This window comes from Sciurus vulgaris (assembly GCF_902686455.1).
Source record: "Sciurus vulgaris genome assembly, chromosome: 9".
NCBI lineage: Eukaryota > Metazoa > Chordata > Mammalia > Rodentia > Sciuridae > Sciurus > Sciurus vulgaris.
In genome coordinates this window covers 17,565,001-17,582,165 of record NC_136469.1, presented here as the reverse complement: position 1 = coordinate 17,582,165, position 17,165 = coordinate 17,565,001, and positions in this window count along the sequence as shown.

The window sequence follows — 17,165 nt, the reverse complement described above, 5'->3', positions numbered from 1 at the left end:
CTTTATACTTTCATTAAGTGCCTCAGCCTTAGAGATATCAAATTCATCTTAATGTGCCCCCAATAAAGGAGAATTCTTCCATGAACAGTATTTACCCCCAAGAAATACAGGTTTCATTTTAAAGAGCCCTCAGTTGCTTAAACTCAAATATATTCAGTTGAATACACTTATTAGCTCTTGAACTTTATTCCCAAACCAAAGGATTAAAAAAGGGAGGAGAAAGGGGTAGAAAGGAAAGAAAAAAAACAAGTTGTGTCCTGTTTACAGGGGACTAACAGAATGTGAGTGCATTAGTATATTAAAAGCAAAGAAATAACAGTGGGAGAGGATGTTAGAAAATGACGAAGCACCCAACGGAGGCTTAGAGAGACACCAAAGTAGATAGAAACAATTTAAAATGAGGAATGAGTCAGAGTGAGCCTCAAAGGCAAATGCTTAATTACATAATGGCACTTGGAGTTTCTCCCATTGAGTACCTGTCAAGGGGAGGGAACACTGGCAATTCCACAGGAAATTGTTTCTATCTCAGTTAACAAAACCGGATGCTTGCTCAGGGCTGGCACAGGGGCCTCAGAAATAATGTAGTCTATATTTCTTCTGTTCCCCAGAACCAGAAGTCTTTCAGAATAAAGCTTGCTGTCACCACGTTTTAAATGTGTATTGTTGGTGAGCTCAGTCATCAAAGTAGTGTGCTAATGAAATCTCGGTTCTCAACTTCATTTACCAGGAGTCTGGAAACTTCATACAGGCCTGTAGTTAATGCAAGAAAGAATAAAAGATAAATTGGCACATTTCACAGGCTGTTTCAGTGGACAGGTACATGAGGGTACACCAGAGATCTTGACCCTGTCTAAGCAGACTCATGCCATGTGATCTAAACATCTGAAAATTAGCATTTATTTCAATATTAGATCCACAGAGTTCATTTCCTTGCTTTCCATGTCTCTTGTCCTACCTGCCGTTCTTAGATTAGACTCATGTCACATGACAGATTTACAAGTATCTGCAGTAGGACAGTTTTTAAGCTAATGCATGTAAAAAGGCCTAATATATAATCATCATTTTATAACAATAATACTTGAACCTAAACCTGAAACATGGAAAGAAAATATTTAACTTGAAGACATTGACAGAGCGTGGCAACATTTACTAGAGATTAAGTAGACAAATGACCTCTGAGTTTAGAAAGGTAGGACTTAAGGGGAGAATACATCATATTCATGGGCATGACCTTCCAAATATTTTGGCTAGACAATTTTGGATTACCAAGAAATCTATCATTATAAGAGCATAGACTGAATTTCTTGTCCAAACGTGTAGAGCGTTATGTTATAAATGACCAAATCATATTCATGGTTCCTTAAGAAATTTTTCATATATATTCTGTATTAAGTACAAGTAAGTTTTTAATGTGACCATCTGTTCTGTAAACTTGTATTTTGTTAGCTTGAATTCTAGTGAAAAGTGCCATTATTGTTCATTGGGTTTCAGCATATTCTTTAGGCCTAACACTAAGCTTTAGAGAGATTAATAGTACACATGTTGAAGAGGAAAATTTACGTGTACGATGGTGAGGACAAATTCTGATTTGTTGAAATGGTGTGGTTTAGTTAAGGCATGGTTTGTCTTCTTTCCCTGAGGATGGAGAAGCTACAATCAAGGTCAGAGGCAAAGCCAAGAATAAAGTTCCGTGAAGGCTACAACACTGTCGCTGGCTAGCCTATGAAACCAAAGATTCAAGAACTAAGGGGATGAAATGAGTCAAAACTCTGAAGTGGCAGTATAGTTAGCAGAGTCATGGACAAGTAACTGGAATCCATGTGGTCTCTCGTAAACTGTATGGGGGAGTTTTGCTAATAAGAAATTTCCCAGTGTATTAAGTTGCGATAGATGGAGCAGACATAAATGGTAATGCTCCTGAGCATTTAATAACAGATTTATCTTATAAAAATAATATATCCAGATTAGGAACACCGAAAAATCATAGAAGAAAAATAACATTGATAGTCTTATTTCCCTAGTTCCATTTCTGTAAGCAGTTGGTCATCTTTCAAGCAGCTATAGATTTGTCTGTCCCTCATGTTCCAAATTGTCATGATGTGTGTTAGTTTCCTACTGATGCACTAACAAATTGCCACAAATTGAGTGGTTTAAAACAGCACACATTTTTATCTTATTTGGGTGTCAAAATCTAAAAAGAGGTCCACAGGGTTGTCTTCCTTTGGAAGCCTGTACAAAGGATATTTCTCTGCCTTTTTCAGATTCTAGAGACTGTCGGTGTTCCTTGGCTTCTGTCCCCTTCCTACATCTTTAAACCAGCACTGTGGCATCATCTAATCCATCTCTTTGTTCTTTGCTTCTCTTATCACATCATGATTTAGTCCTGCCTCTCTCTTAAAGGGATCCTTGTGATTATATTGGGTCCACTTTAGTAATCAAGAATGCCACTAAATTACACACTTTAAAATGGCTACTTTTATGTTATGTAAATTTTGCGATCTCCCTATCACAAAATCCCTAATTTAATTATGTTCACTAAATTCTATTTGCCATGTAAGGTAGCACATTCATGCTGTAGGGTTATTGGTATATTGATTAGTAGCTTCAAGGTTGAATAGTGATCCTCCTACCATCCACATCCTGATCCCCAGACAGGCTCTGATCATCTCCCAAAGGAATAAAAACTCTGGCTATAGCTAGAACAGATGGTGATGTTTCTCTTTAAGGTAAAATTTACATAACATAAAAACATAGCCATTTTAAAGTATGTAATTTAATGGCATTAAGTACATTCACAATATTGTTCAAACACTACCTATGATAGTCCAAAAAACTGAGTGTCGTTTTAAGCCATGAGGTTTGTGATCACATAGCAATAGAAAACCTGTGAAGATTTGGGGGTCCAAATATTCATTGCAGAAGAAATGATTGATTGATCAAATCAAAGAAATGAAGGGCACTGGGGGTGGCATAAACTAATGTAAATATAATACTCATGTTTTTCTTTATGATAATTGCTATAGAAGGTAGCTATCAAAAAAGATGTAGTAGTGACTGGGGACATAGTTTAGTGGTAGAGTGCTCACCTTGCATGTCAGAAGCCTAGGGTTTGACCCCTAGCACCACAATAAAATAAAATAAATTTTAAACATTAAAAAATAGTAGTAATATATTATGTATTTGTAACATTTTTAAAGCAAAATATGTAAATATGTTATAGATGAAGGGATGAATTAGGAATATTTTGTGTAAAATCCTTATAATACACATGAAGTGTTAGTTTTCTATTGCCATGTGACAAGCTACCAGTCTACCTTCAACAACAAAACTTTAAATTCCTCAGGGATCAAATTGCCAGTCACAAGGAAGATTACAAAATATGTTGGATTTAAGAAAAATGAAACACAGTATATAAAAATAGGATGATTAAAACAGTGTTGAGAGGACAATGTGTAGGAATAAAAGACTGACAGTGAGAACAAAGAAAGGTCTCAAACTAATGATCCAAATTTTTACATTAAGAAATTAGGAAGAGAAATACAAATTAGACCCAAGGCATAAAGAAGGACATAATGAAAATAAGAGCAGAAATTAACAGAATTGAGAATAAAAAAGTAAGAAAATTATTTAAGTCAAAGATTGATTTTTAGGGAAAAAAATAAAGTGGACAAACATCTACGCAGATGCAGAAGCTAGATTTTATTTTCGAAATCTATCAGGAATATTCATTGATTGCGTTTATATTTTCAAAATAATATTTTTTTTCTGGCTTCACTATGGAAAATCTATTGAATATTGACAAGAGTTGAAACCCAGAGACTGGTAAAGGGGGAATTGCCACCATCCAGGCAAACACAGTGACATGTTATAGTTTGTAGTCTAGGTAGTAAGCCTTAGAGACAGAGACATTTGATACAGAGTATTTAATAGAAATTTAAGGATGTATTCACGTATTGGGTGTTGAGAGAGACCAAAATGCAGAGGCTTGACCAACTGAATTTCTGAGTTAAGGAAGCTTAAGAAATTAGCAGATTTGTGGGAAAACAAAAATAAGGAATTAGTCATTGACAAGTAATGATTTCCCAAAGAGCTGAAAGTGTGCAGACAAGACACCAGTAAAGGGGACTGAGGAATAGCCAAATATACAGGAAAAGATCCAAGAAGGACTGTTAATAGAGAAGCTGGAAGAGGAAAGTGTTTCAGGAATTCTTAAAAAGTCAACCATGTTGAACAGCATGGGGAGATGGAATCAGAAGAAAGCACATCACGTGGAGGTCATCATGAATTTAGTGAAGTGCTGAGTGTGGAAGTCAGGTTGAAATGTGTTAAAGAATGAATGTGTAGTGAAAATTGGAGACAGCCTGAGTGGACAACTCTTGTAAAATTCTAGGGACATCTACCAGGAAAGCAGATGTAGAAATAAGAATACACAGGGTCAAGTGATGATAGTTTAAGATGGGAGACACCTAGACATTTCTGTAAAATTGGAACTTGCTACTGCAGGAGAGGAGCTGAAGGAGGATATTATGGATCAAAAAAGTAGATTTAAATAACAAGCCTGCCTGAGGCTGTCTAGATCAATACCTTCTTGGTGATTGTTAAAGTTTGGACCCAGAATTTTCCCCAAAGGCTGTTGAGCTGAAGTCTTGGTCCCGAGCTGGTGGCACTCTTGAGAGATAGTGAATCTTTAGGCAGGTGGGGTCTAGTAAAGGAAGTAGGTCACTGGGTGTGTGACCCACCTGCCTAAAGATTGTTCCTGATTCTGTCCTCTCTCTCTCTGCTTCCTTAGCCACCATGAAGTGAGCAACTTTCTTCCACCACACATTACCCACCACGATGTTCTGTCTTTGTCTTATCAAAGGCCCAAATTGACAGGGACAAGTGATCATGGATTGAAACCTCTGAAAGCATGAGCTAAAATCAGTCTTTTTTCCCTATAAGTTGATTTTCCTCAGGTATTTTGTCACAGCAATGGAAAACTGACATGGTAATGAAGTTTATTATTTTTTAGATCAAAAGGAGAAAACCACTTTCTTGAAGTCTCTGGCTTTGCATATAATTTTATTTCAAGTTTTCTCAATCAGTTAACCTGTGTTTTGCTTTCCCTGTAGATATTCAATTATTATTAAAAACCCTCTTAAACATCTAAATTTCTTTCTGTTTGACTATTTTTTTTGATAATTATCACTTTAGGTGGTATGAAGTCACCAAGTCACCAGTTAGAAGCATTGGAAATGCAAATAGATTTTAGGTTTTCTGCAGCAATTCTCAGTCACTCTCTACCCATATTTTTAGCATGGAATTATATACAAGACAAACACAATTTCTCCTTGTCCTCATCAAGATCAGAGAGCTCCTAGAGGGAAGATGAATTGATAGTTCATCAGTAAACCCATCTCAGAATCATGACAGTCTTTGGATAATGAAATCTGAATTTATTAATTTTATTAGTTTTTTTCCTAAATAAACTTTGACTTAAATGACTTTTTTTTTTTTTTTTTTTTTTTGTTGTTTTTGTTTGCAATACTGGGGATTGAACCCAGGACCTTGTGCTTGCAAGGCAAGCACTCTGCCAACTGAGCTATCTCCCCAGCCCTTAAAAGATTTTCTTATTGTTTTCCTATTTTAATTTTATTAGGTTCTGCTTTTATTTTCATTATCTTTTTCTTCATGCTTTGGATCCAATTTGGATTTCTGTTCCTATTTTTCTTGAAGTAAAAGCTTAAGATCACTGGGATTTGTATAGTAAGAAAAAACTGAATCAAAGTCTAATTACTGTGTTTGAGGAACATTCCACCATGATGCCAGAGAGTCCTTAATTATTTTTCTTTTAGCAGTTGTTCTTAAATGTTTTGATCTTAAGCTAATTTATACTCTTAAAAACTATTGAATATCCCACCTTAAAAAAAAACATACATTTATGTGAGTTAGTTACCAGTATTTATTATATTAGAAAATACAGTTGAGAAAACTTTAAAATACAGTAATTAGCTGGGCACAGTGGTGCAAGCCAGTAATCCCAGCAACTCAGGAGGCTGAGGCAGAAGAATCACAAGGTCAAGGCCAGCCTCAGCAACTTAGTGAGATCCCCCATCTGAAAATAGAAAATCAAAATGACTGGGATGTAACTCAGTGGTACAGCACCCCTGGATTTGATTCCTAGTACAAAGCAAAAACAAAAACAGTATTTATTTATTAAGTAACTTAAAAATTAAGCCTTAACATAATTAACATGTTTTTATGAAATTAGTCTTTCCTTGACCAAAATATTAAGAAAAGTGGCATTGGTTTGTTTGTTCACACCCTTTAATGGCTGGCTTCAAGGAGGAAGGCAGAAGTCTCATAGTTGCTTTTGCATTTAACCGCGGGACTATGTTGTTTTAGTTCGTATGTGTGTGTGTATGTATGAAATCCAGGCTTACATGGGTTATATTTCATTGGAAAAGGGAGAGACATTTTAATATAGGGTTTTTGACAAGTAATACTTTTGTAAAGATGAGCTGCATCTAAAACCATATCAATGAATTTTTCTATGGTGTTACATTAAAATTCATTCATTGGCTATGCATTTGAGTTGATCTTTGGTCTATGTATGACTTTGTAATATCATAATTTGAAAATTGATTCCTTCTGCTATGCAGATATTCCACACTTCTTTATGCAGTAATAAAAAAATTGTTATCACCAATCTCATCAGAAAGTCTTTAAATTTTGGGAAATTATCAAGCTAACAGTGGCAGATATAAGCTCTCCACAATTCTCATTTTCAATGGAAACTTCAGATTTTATCACTGACAGCAAATATTGCCAGTTATTTTCCTTCAAGTGACAGGCTCACTGAATTCCTTGTCAAGAAAATATCTGCAAATGCCAGAGTCTGAGTAACCATTAGCCTGGGAGTCAGTCTATCAAATAAAAATGGTCTATCATGAAAAAAGTGTCTCATTTACCTCATTAATCAGACACTTATACAAGAATTTTTTCTGGTGTCAACAAATATATTACTCTTCAGAGTGCTTAATGTGTATTGAAGCATTGTATCGTGCAGAATATAAAAGAGAAATATGCTCAGGGATTAAGATTTAATGACATTGATAATTTTTTGTGATTTATCAGGGTGTTCGTAGGTGAAAATATTCTGTTTCTATTCTTTGTTTTTAATTTAAAAATGCCTGATGCTGGAGGATACAATGAATGGTGGCATTGTTTGGTACCCCTTCCTTGATTCATCCTAAGGTATTAGCTGTTTTACCCCCTATTGATTTTTTAGTAAAAACTATTTGCAAATATTAACACAGTGAGCAAGCAAATAACATTTTACTATTTGTATAAAAGTTTATTTTGATACCACAGACCTCTTAAAAATAAATCTTGCAGCCCAGAAGTCAGTTGGACCACACTTTGAAAATAGCTTCCTTACTTCATAGGTATATTAAGAATCGAGTTCAAGGATAAAATGATTTCTAATGGCTAGGGAAAAGAGGATGGTCAAAGATAATTTGGGGAATTAATGTCACATTTAACATATTTTGCTAGTCAGTGTGGCCCTTTCTGTCACCTTAAACTTTTTATTATTAGTCACTTCTAATGTTTGGCTTTGATAAATAAAGGATGCACACTGCAAAAATAAAAGGAAAGGCTTACTTTTTAACCCTAAAGGTGATTAGGAAAAGTTTTATTCCCTGACTTTCCTTTTCTATCCCATTTTTTTTTTCCACATAAGGGAGTTTATTAAGCAAACAGTGTCGCCCTGCAGGGTACGAGAGAAAATGAGAGGGAAAGAGAAAGGGCGCTCGCAAGAAAGAGTGTGAAAAGCGAGGAGGAGAAAGTAAGCAAGGGTGTAGGAGAGAAAAGCAAGAGAAAAGATCTCTGTCCCATTCTTATTTGGAATGAAGACTTAGCTGTAGCAGAGAACATGCTTGACACAATGAAAAACCTTGAATTATAGTGTCCTTGAATTATAAGTACCCTGGAAGTTCATTGAAGAAGTAAGTCCCTTACAATAAATATACAAAAGCTATTATCTATATATACCAAGTATAAGCAGTTAGAAAATATAATGGAAAAAATAACCCTTTGACAACCCAATAAAAATGTAAAATTCCTAGCAATAAACTTAAGAATATGCAAGACTTCTCTGAAGAAAGTTACTTGGATTTACAGAAAGACATAAAAGAAGACTTGACAATACGTAGAAGTAGATTCATATTACTAGGTAGGAAAATATGAACAGCTATAAAGCTTGTGGTAATTAACTCATATATTTAACCCAATAAAAATAATTTCTTTTCTTTTGAAATTGACAATAATAGTGTAAGTTTCCCCAAGAGGACAAATATGTAACACTAGCCAGAATAATTTTGACAGAGTGGGGAATTATTATTAATTATTAAGGATATGCATGTTAAAGTTATACCCATTGAAAAAATGAGAAAGAAGGACAAAATTAAACAAGTTTTCCAATGCTACAGAACAGTCAAGAAACTGACCCAAGATATATAACAAATGGGGGCGTTATGATGAGGACTGTGAGAGTGACAGTGGTCACAGGGTGAACATTTAGTACATGCTAGGCACCATCCTTAATGCTTCGTATTAATGAGGTATTTGGTTCACTCTGAATCTACCTGAGATAGTTGCCATTATTTTCTTCCTTTTGAAATGAATTGTGTGCTCTGGAAAGCAGTATGGAGATTCCTCAGAAAATTTGGGATGGAACCACCATTTGATCGAGTTATTCCACTCTTCAGCATATACCCAAAGGACTGACAAGTTCATATCAATGTTTATAGCAGCTCAATTCACAATAACTAAGCTATGGAACCAACCTACATGCTCTTCAATGGATAAATGGGTAAAGAAGATGTGGTACAAATACATAATTGAGTATTACTCAGCTATAAAGAAGAATGAAATTATGGCATTTGCTGGTAAATGGATGGTACTGGAGACTGTCCTGCTAAATGAAATAAACCAATCCCAAAATATCAAAGGCCAAATGTTCTCTCTGATATGTGGATGCTGACTCACATTGCGGGGGTTGGGGGGAGTGGAGGTTCAACAGACTGGAGGGGGATGGGAATAGGAAAGACAGTAGAATGCATTGGACATTACTTTCCTGTGTTCATATATGAATACATGACTAGTGTAACTCCACATCATGTACAACCAAAAATGGGAAGTTATGCTCCATGTATGTATGATATGTCAGAATACATTCTAAATGTATTTTATGTAACTAAAAAGAACATGTAAAAAATAAAAAAAAAAAAAAAACGAAAAGAATTGTGTAGGTTTGGCAAATTGAGAACAATTTAATAACTGATCTGGAAAACTGACTTTCCATAAAGGAGAAAATAAAGTTGGAGATTTTTTATACTAACTCCAAACTATATTTCAAATGGCATATAAATATAAAGCACAATTAAAATAATATAAACAGGGCTACACATATAGAATGAGGAGCAAGAAACACCTAAGTATGAAGCCAAAGATATAATGCAAATGAGTGAGATGTTTGATAAATGATGCTTTACTCCTACCTTCAGCAAAGATTTATGAAAGGCAATAACAGGGATCCTAACTCGGTGTCCCCAAACATTGCACTGGGGCATTAGAGAACACAGCAGAAGCAGGCCCTGCAAACTAGAAAGAATTACCCTGCCCCTCACCCCTGATGTAGACCATACCACATAGCTGATCTCCTGAAAGGTCACAAACCCTCATTTGAGAGGCGTCTTCCCTATGCCAGTGCTAAGGAATGACCTGGTCCTCAAGTACAAAGACCCAGAGATGCCACAGGAAACCCACACAAGTGGGCCTGTGTCCGATACCAGAACCAAGCTTTGAGAGTGGGTGTAGCCTACTTTTCAGGGGAAGATAACAGCATGGAAAACAGCCACCCTTGAAAATTGTCCTTGTAACTTTTCATTAGACTGCGTGCCTTATATTCCACCAAACACCATACCAGAACTTCTGTCTTTTATTCCCTTTCTCAGGGTGGGGGGGATGAGGATGAAATTCATTAGCTCTAACTTTTGATTCAAATGCCTCTTAGACTTCATTTCCATGCCAAGACCTAGACCGAAATGTTAACACCTCAGTTTTTAGAGGGTCAAAATCAATGTTTGTTTGTTCGTTTAAATCTTTTCAGAGAAGAGTCATTTTTACTATAATTTTGATTTAGTTTTTTTTGTCTGTTTTAAGCAATCTTTAGCTCACTAGTCATTATACCTTATTCCTAGTAATATAACTACATTAGAGAAGTTTTTTTGTTGGCTTTTAATAAACCTTTGTTATAATCTTTTGGACCTATGAATATGTTTTCATAGTTAAAATCATAAAAAGCATAACACTTTTTATGTCCCACTAAACTATATAATAAGTAAGTTTCCACTTTAAAACTTCTAAATATCATCATTTTAAAATAAGCTCTTGAGCAAACAAATGACTTCTAGTCTATTTTAATGATTGGCAAACCGTGGCCCATGGACCAAATCCTATTTCTATGCATGTGAAAGTTCACTGGAAGACGATACACTCATTCATTTATGTATTGTTTGTGGCTGCTTTTGTATTCCAACAAAAAGTTGAATAGTTGTGACAGAGACCATATGGCATGTAAAACATGAAATATTTACTATCTGAACCTTTGTTAGAAAAAGTTTCTCAATCCCGATCTGTGTTATTATTGAAGAAGTTAAGCTTTTAAGCCTTTTCACTACTAAAATAAACAGGAAGAATAAAACATTTTTAAATATTTGAGAAGTAAAAAAAAAAAGTTACAGGATAAGAACTGGTGGGATGAAAGGCTTTTTAAACATTTACTATGCATTACAGATTCTGCCATGTATATTACATATCTTTACCCAAAAATATCTAACAACTCTGTTTTCCTTTTATATTTTCAAAGACAAACTTTCTCTGATATATTTTGGAGAGAGCAGCAGTTATTTTTTTTAAATATATTCTCTTCTGAATTCAAATAAAGTCCAATATTTCCTCAAATCCTGGTTTTTCATAGTTTTGTCTTTGTTTAAAAATACGGTTTTTGAGGTAAAATTGTGAATGTCTTAGAAATATAAAATTAGCACATGTTGACTATTTTATTTCACCTAACAAGGGAACTAGTAAGATGTTATTAGTGATTCAAAGGCAAATTTAAAGAACTATATATTGATGTGTAAATAAAGAAATGCTTGGATGAATTTACAAATAGATGTAATTGGTATAGCCATGAGTAATATTGACATATCACTGTATACAGCAAATTTACATTTCTACAGATAGGAATTGTTTGCCTAATTATCAATTTTCTATATCTATAAGTGGTAAAATAGCCCACAGATAATGAAAGCTGGATAGCTACATAAGTGAGCTAGACAAGACCTTCACTAAATATTTTTTGGCCCATTCAAAGTCATAAGCTTTCTTCTTCTCTGTTTCATTACCAATATGGAATCCTACACTTTTTTTATTTGTTCTGCAATATTGTCGTTTTCTGAAAGAATGTACAGCCCTTTGGGGCGAACACCAAGGTAGTTATATAGCTAAAGCGCACACAAAAAAGGAAAAGCAGCATTTAGTATTAGATAATTCTTTTCTCCTTAAATATTTCTAAAATTTCTACTGTCACTTATTCTTAGCCATGTCTGTTCCCTGAGGGCTATAGAAATTTAAGATTTTCTGACTTCATTATAAAAAAAAAAATTCTGCATCCTCTTCATCTCATACTCAGACTTGATAGCCCAGGAAAATATAGCCAGTTTCAATTGAAAATTGAATCAGCATGTTGTTTCTGAATTAAGGAACCAAAAAACCAGTCTCTCTGGGAGTAAAATTATGTTGCCACTCGGGAGGGCAAAATTTGTTTTTAATTGAGTAACATTTTTTTTTTTTTCTGAGATAAAAGGTACTATAGGGAAAGAAGAAAGTAGGATAAAGGGTATGGGAAATAGTAAATGCAGGGAGAGGTAGGGTTCACCCCTCTTTTTTTTAGTTTGTAGTGAGGACCTCCCTTATAAAGAGAATTACAGCCAAATGTATCTGAGAAGAAGGTCCATGTGTCTAAGGAGAGTGTACAAGGATATAAGTGTTAGGAGATGTCAGAAGATAGTAGAAACTGTAGAACCACATTGGTAAGTGGCCACAAACCACAATTTGTCTAATAGAGTTGCAATAGACCTATGTTTCCAGCATAATTGTCCATGGCCTTTTTCTACTCTCAAAAGTATTTTAGTTTAGATTTTAAGTGATATGGTTACTCTGCTTTTTATCTGTGATAATAAATTTTATGTGCTAACTTGACTGGGCTAAGGAATGCCCAGACAGATGGTAAAACATTAATTCTGGGTTTGAGGGTATTTCTGAGTGAGATTAACATTTAAATCAATAGACTGAAAAATGAAGATCCATCTTCATCAACGTGGGCAGGAATTAATCTCTTGGGGACTTATTTTAGTCAGCTTTGTAATGGCTGTGACCAAAAGACCTGACAAGAACAATGAAGAGGTAGAAAAGTTTATTTTGGCTCATGGTTGGAGGGGTTCAATCCATGGTTGGCCAACTCCACAGCTCTGGGCCTGAGGTGAGGCAGAACATCAAGTAGAAGGGAGTGGGTGGAGGAAAGCAGCTCAGGACATGGAAACTGAAAGCAGAGAGAGCTTCACTCACCAGGTACAAAATACAAATCCCAAAAGCATGCTCCCAGTGACCTATTTCCTCCAGCCACACCCTACCTGCATAAAGTTATCACTCAGTTAGTCCATATCAGTGGATTAATCCACTGATTAGGTTAGAACATCACAGTCTAAGCCTTTCACCTCTGAAAATTCTTGCATTGTCTCACACTTAAGTATTTGGGGGATATGAAAACCATAATGTTCTGCCCTTGGACCCCAAAAGTTCATGCCCTTCTCAAAGTGCAAAATGCATTTAGTTCATTTCCAAGAGTTTCTGTATTCTTAACAGTTCTGGTATTACTCACAAGTCAAAGTCTAAAATCTCTTCTAGACTCAAGGCAAAGTATTCACTCTTTTCCCTATAAAGATAAAAAAATAAGTTACATATATTCAATATGTAATGGCTCAGAGTGAAGATTTCCATTCCACAAGGGAGAAATGTGGCATGCAAAGAAGGGATGGGACCAAAACAGAATCCATCTGGGCAAATGAGACCTGTAGAGCTCCACATCCAGAATCTGGGGACATGGCATCATGATGTTCTTTCCAAAGGGCTTGTGTAGCTTTGTCCCATGGACTTGCTGGCTGCAACCTGCATGGCCTCTTTCTTGGCTTATTTCTTCTCAATTCCTGCAAATTTCCTCTGAAGATGTCCCATGTTACTAGTGTCTCTTACTCTTGGGGGTCTTCACTACAACTTTGTCTTTTCATGTCATCATGTAGCCACCCTCTTGTAGGCAGCCTGCAGGGCTCCAAACCTGCAGGTCTCCCAGGTCCTCCTTGGAAATTTTAATGGAAGTCTCTATGGTGTCCTAACTCCAACACCCTAAATTCCTACAGACAAGCATCATATGGTTGCCAGCAAGGTCTGTCACTATCTTGAGTAGTAGCCAAGTCTCCAGAGACTTTGGCTGAAGTAGCTTGAGTTCCTGGGCAGCTGAGCACAGTGAAAAACTTCCTATGCTCCCTGTACATGCAGGGAGTTCCAGTGGTCTCTTCTCAAAGTAAGTTTTATTTCTATACCCTTAAGCCTGGATGGGTGTGGTCTTGCCAATTCTAGAGAAGATGCCCTCAAGCCATCTTTCTGATTGTTTCTGGGTAAAGTACTTCATGTTTTTTTTTTTTTTAATGTGTATAATTGTTTTAACAACCACAACTTCCTTAGCTGTAGATTTACTCCCATTTTTCTGGTCAAACTGCAAGGTTTTCAAATCTTTCTGCTCTTCTTTTTATTCCTGATTATCACAGGAATAGAAACTGGCCAAAAGCCATTAGCAATATCCATACCACCATCTGAATTCCGTGTTGCCTTGACATTTCCTCAGTCATATTAATTAGTCCATTACCTTTAAAAACAGCCTCACGAAAAGTTTCAGGACATGGGCAAAATGTAAACAACTTTTTTGTCATAACGTAGCACAAACGGCCTCTAGTTCAATTTCTAATAGACTCCTTCTTCTCTGAAACCTGGTGAGCCCAGTCTTTATTGTCCACAGTCCTATTGATAGTCTAAGCACCCACTAGAATCACCCATTAAGCTTCATTTACAACATTCTAAAGTTTTCCAGTTGTAAGCTTTTCAAAATTCCTCCCCTGAAAATCAGTCATTTGAACCACAAGGTCAGGTTAGTCATAGCAATGATATCATTTCTTTTTACCATTTTCTGCTTTAGTCAACTTTTCTATCACTGTGACCTAAAGACCTGACTGAACAGCATAGAGAAGGAAAATTTTACTTTGGTTCTCAGTTTCAGAGATTAATTTTGTGTGAGGCAGATCATGGCTGAAGGGTATAGGAGAGAAAAGGAGCTCAGGATAAGTCAACAAGAAACAGAACTTTGTTTGCCAGGGACAAAATATAAACCCCAAAGATACACCCCCAGTGACCTACTTTTACCAGCCACATGCTACCTGCCTACAGTTAATCCACATCAGTCTGTTAATCCATTGATCAGGTTAAAAGTCTCATAATCTAATTATTTAACTTCTAAAAATTCTTACATTATCTCACACATGAGTTTTTGGGGTACATCTCATATCTAAAGCAAAACAGGGCCCAATTAGAATAAAAAGGTGAAGAAATGGCAAATGGTCTCTCTCACTTCTTGAACTGTGATATCTTTATTTCTCTTCTGCCCTAGAACACTCAAGCTTCTGACCCTTGGACTTTTAGAGTCACACTGTTAATTATACCATCATGTCTCCCCTGTCTCATTCTTCAGTCTCAGAGTGAATCACACCCCAGCAAGTTCTCCAATGTGCAGACACCAGATGGTGGGATATTTCTCATTCTCCATAATTGTGAGACAGGATCCATAATAATTTAAATGTTTGTATGTGTGTATGTGTCCTATTGCTTCTGTTTCTCTGGAGAATCATGACAATTATACCGTTATAAAAACATCAGCTTCATTTCTTTCAGAGCCAGATACTGGAGCCAGGTCAACATTAGTGTGAATCTTATTATCAAGTGTGTGAATGTGGAAAAGATGCTTAAACTTTCTAAGCCTCACGGTTTTCTTCTGCAAAATTAGATTAATAGATGTTTTTAACCGTTTTTGTAAGATTTAGTTGAAATAGTAAGAGTCAGGCAACTAGGATGGAATCTTGTATCACTATCAACTAAACGGTAACAAATATTTTAAATATTTGTGTTACATGAATGTGCACAGTCTATAGCCAGGTGCCAAGGCAAGTATTGAACTGGATCACTTTATCACTATCATAAAAAAAAAAAATTACTAAACACATTCTATGTAGAGATTGAAGACATAAGTGGATTTAATTCCTTTATTCCCTAATTCAAAATATGTTTTCATGTATTCCTTTGCTCAAAATTCTCTAATGTCTCTTGATTTCACTTAAGATAAAAGCTGAAGTTTTAAATAACATCGTAAATGATTTCTCTGTGCAAATATAATACAGCCTGCTATCTTCAACTTAAGGCTTTACGTATATAAATCAATTTGATCTTGAACTGACAGAACCTCATAACAAAAGAACCAAAGTAAGATACCTAGTTGTTTCTGTACAAAACAAGCTTTGGTAAGAATGTGACAATTGTGAAAGTTAATCTTTTGACAATATAATATCAATAATTTATGTTCTTCTACATTGTTTATTAAATGATTCTAAGTAAAGCAGTAAAAACTACAGATAGATAAATACTAAATTCAAAAATTTCTACTATTGCAGACCTTAATAGTGGCCACCATTTAATGTCTAGACATACATTTTCTGGAGATACTACGACAATTTAAATCAACTTAGAAAATCTGTATTCCTTTAAAACTAGACCTGATCACTAGTGTCCAGGAGAAAATTGGCTTAGGAGATCAACCAATATCAATTGGCATCCAAGGAAGATACTTTCCCTTATATTTTCTGTGTCCTTTGGCTATTATTTCAGAAAACTGAAGGGAGCCAAGGAAGTTATGAACTGTGAAGCAAGTATCATTTTCTTCAAGGCATTCTTCAATAAGAGAGCCGGAGTTTTACAGTCACTGAAACGAAAAGTGGCTAGATAGGAGCAGCTTGTTGGTAAGGAGGTCACTGAACTGGCGACGGGTGTTTTTAATTTTTCTGAGTCACGGTGCACTAGGAGTTAGACTGGTAAGTTATCAAAACTTCGTGACTTGAGAAGAAACTATGATGTTGTTAGGAAAACCTGCTGGGTGAAGCAAAGGTTATGTAGATATTTCATAATGAGATCTGTGGCCCGGTGACGGGTAGGCTCTCTACGTGGATTTCTGTTGAGATTCCAGCCCAGGTCCTATTCCAGTCACTGCAGTAGGCTCTGCAGGCAATGATTTCCCCCCAGCTCCATCCCTGCTCCCCAATTTGTACCTTCCCACCAGCTGTGCAATTTGCTGGGGATTTGGCATTGCCCACCAGAGTTCATTATTCAATATCACATCTTAGGCCATTTTCCATTTATTTCCAATGAAATGAAATGAAAAGACTGTTTCTAGCAATATATTCAAGCAATCATTTGTTTTTCTTTCATTTCCTATGGGAAAGAGTCTGGTTGACTCTGGCAGGCATCCTGTCTTTTTCGTTAGGTGCCTCTCACTGATAAGTAGAAAGAAAATGTATCGATTCGGAACTAAAAGAATCCCCTGCAAAATTCTCTTACTGATAGACTTTGGCGCTTCTGAGTTTTGAGAAGCAAAGGAGGGAATTGTTTATCCAGTTATCCGAAGAAACAAATGCCTACTTTTTTGGGTCACGCTTCAGTATGAACAAAACAAAGCATCAGAGGAGGAACAAATATGTATTTTTTTTATTATTATTTAAACAAGTGGGATACAGGTTGTTTCTCTATTTGTACATGGAGTCAAGGCATACCATTTGTGCAATCATAAATTTACATAGGGCAATGTTGTTTGATTCATTCTGTTATTTTTTTCCCTTCCCCCCACCCCTCCCACCCCTCTTTTCCCTCGATGCAGTCCTTCCTTCCTCCATTCTTACCACCCTCCTTAT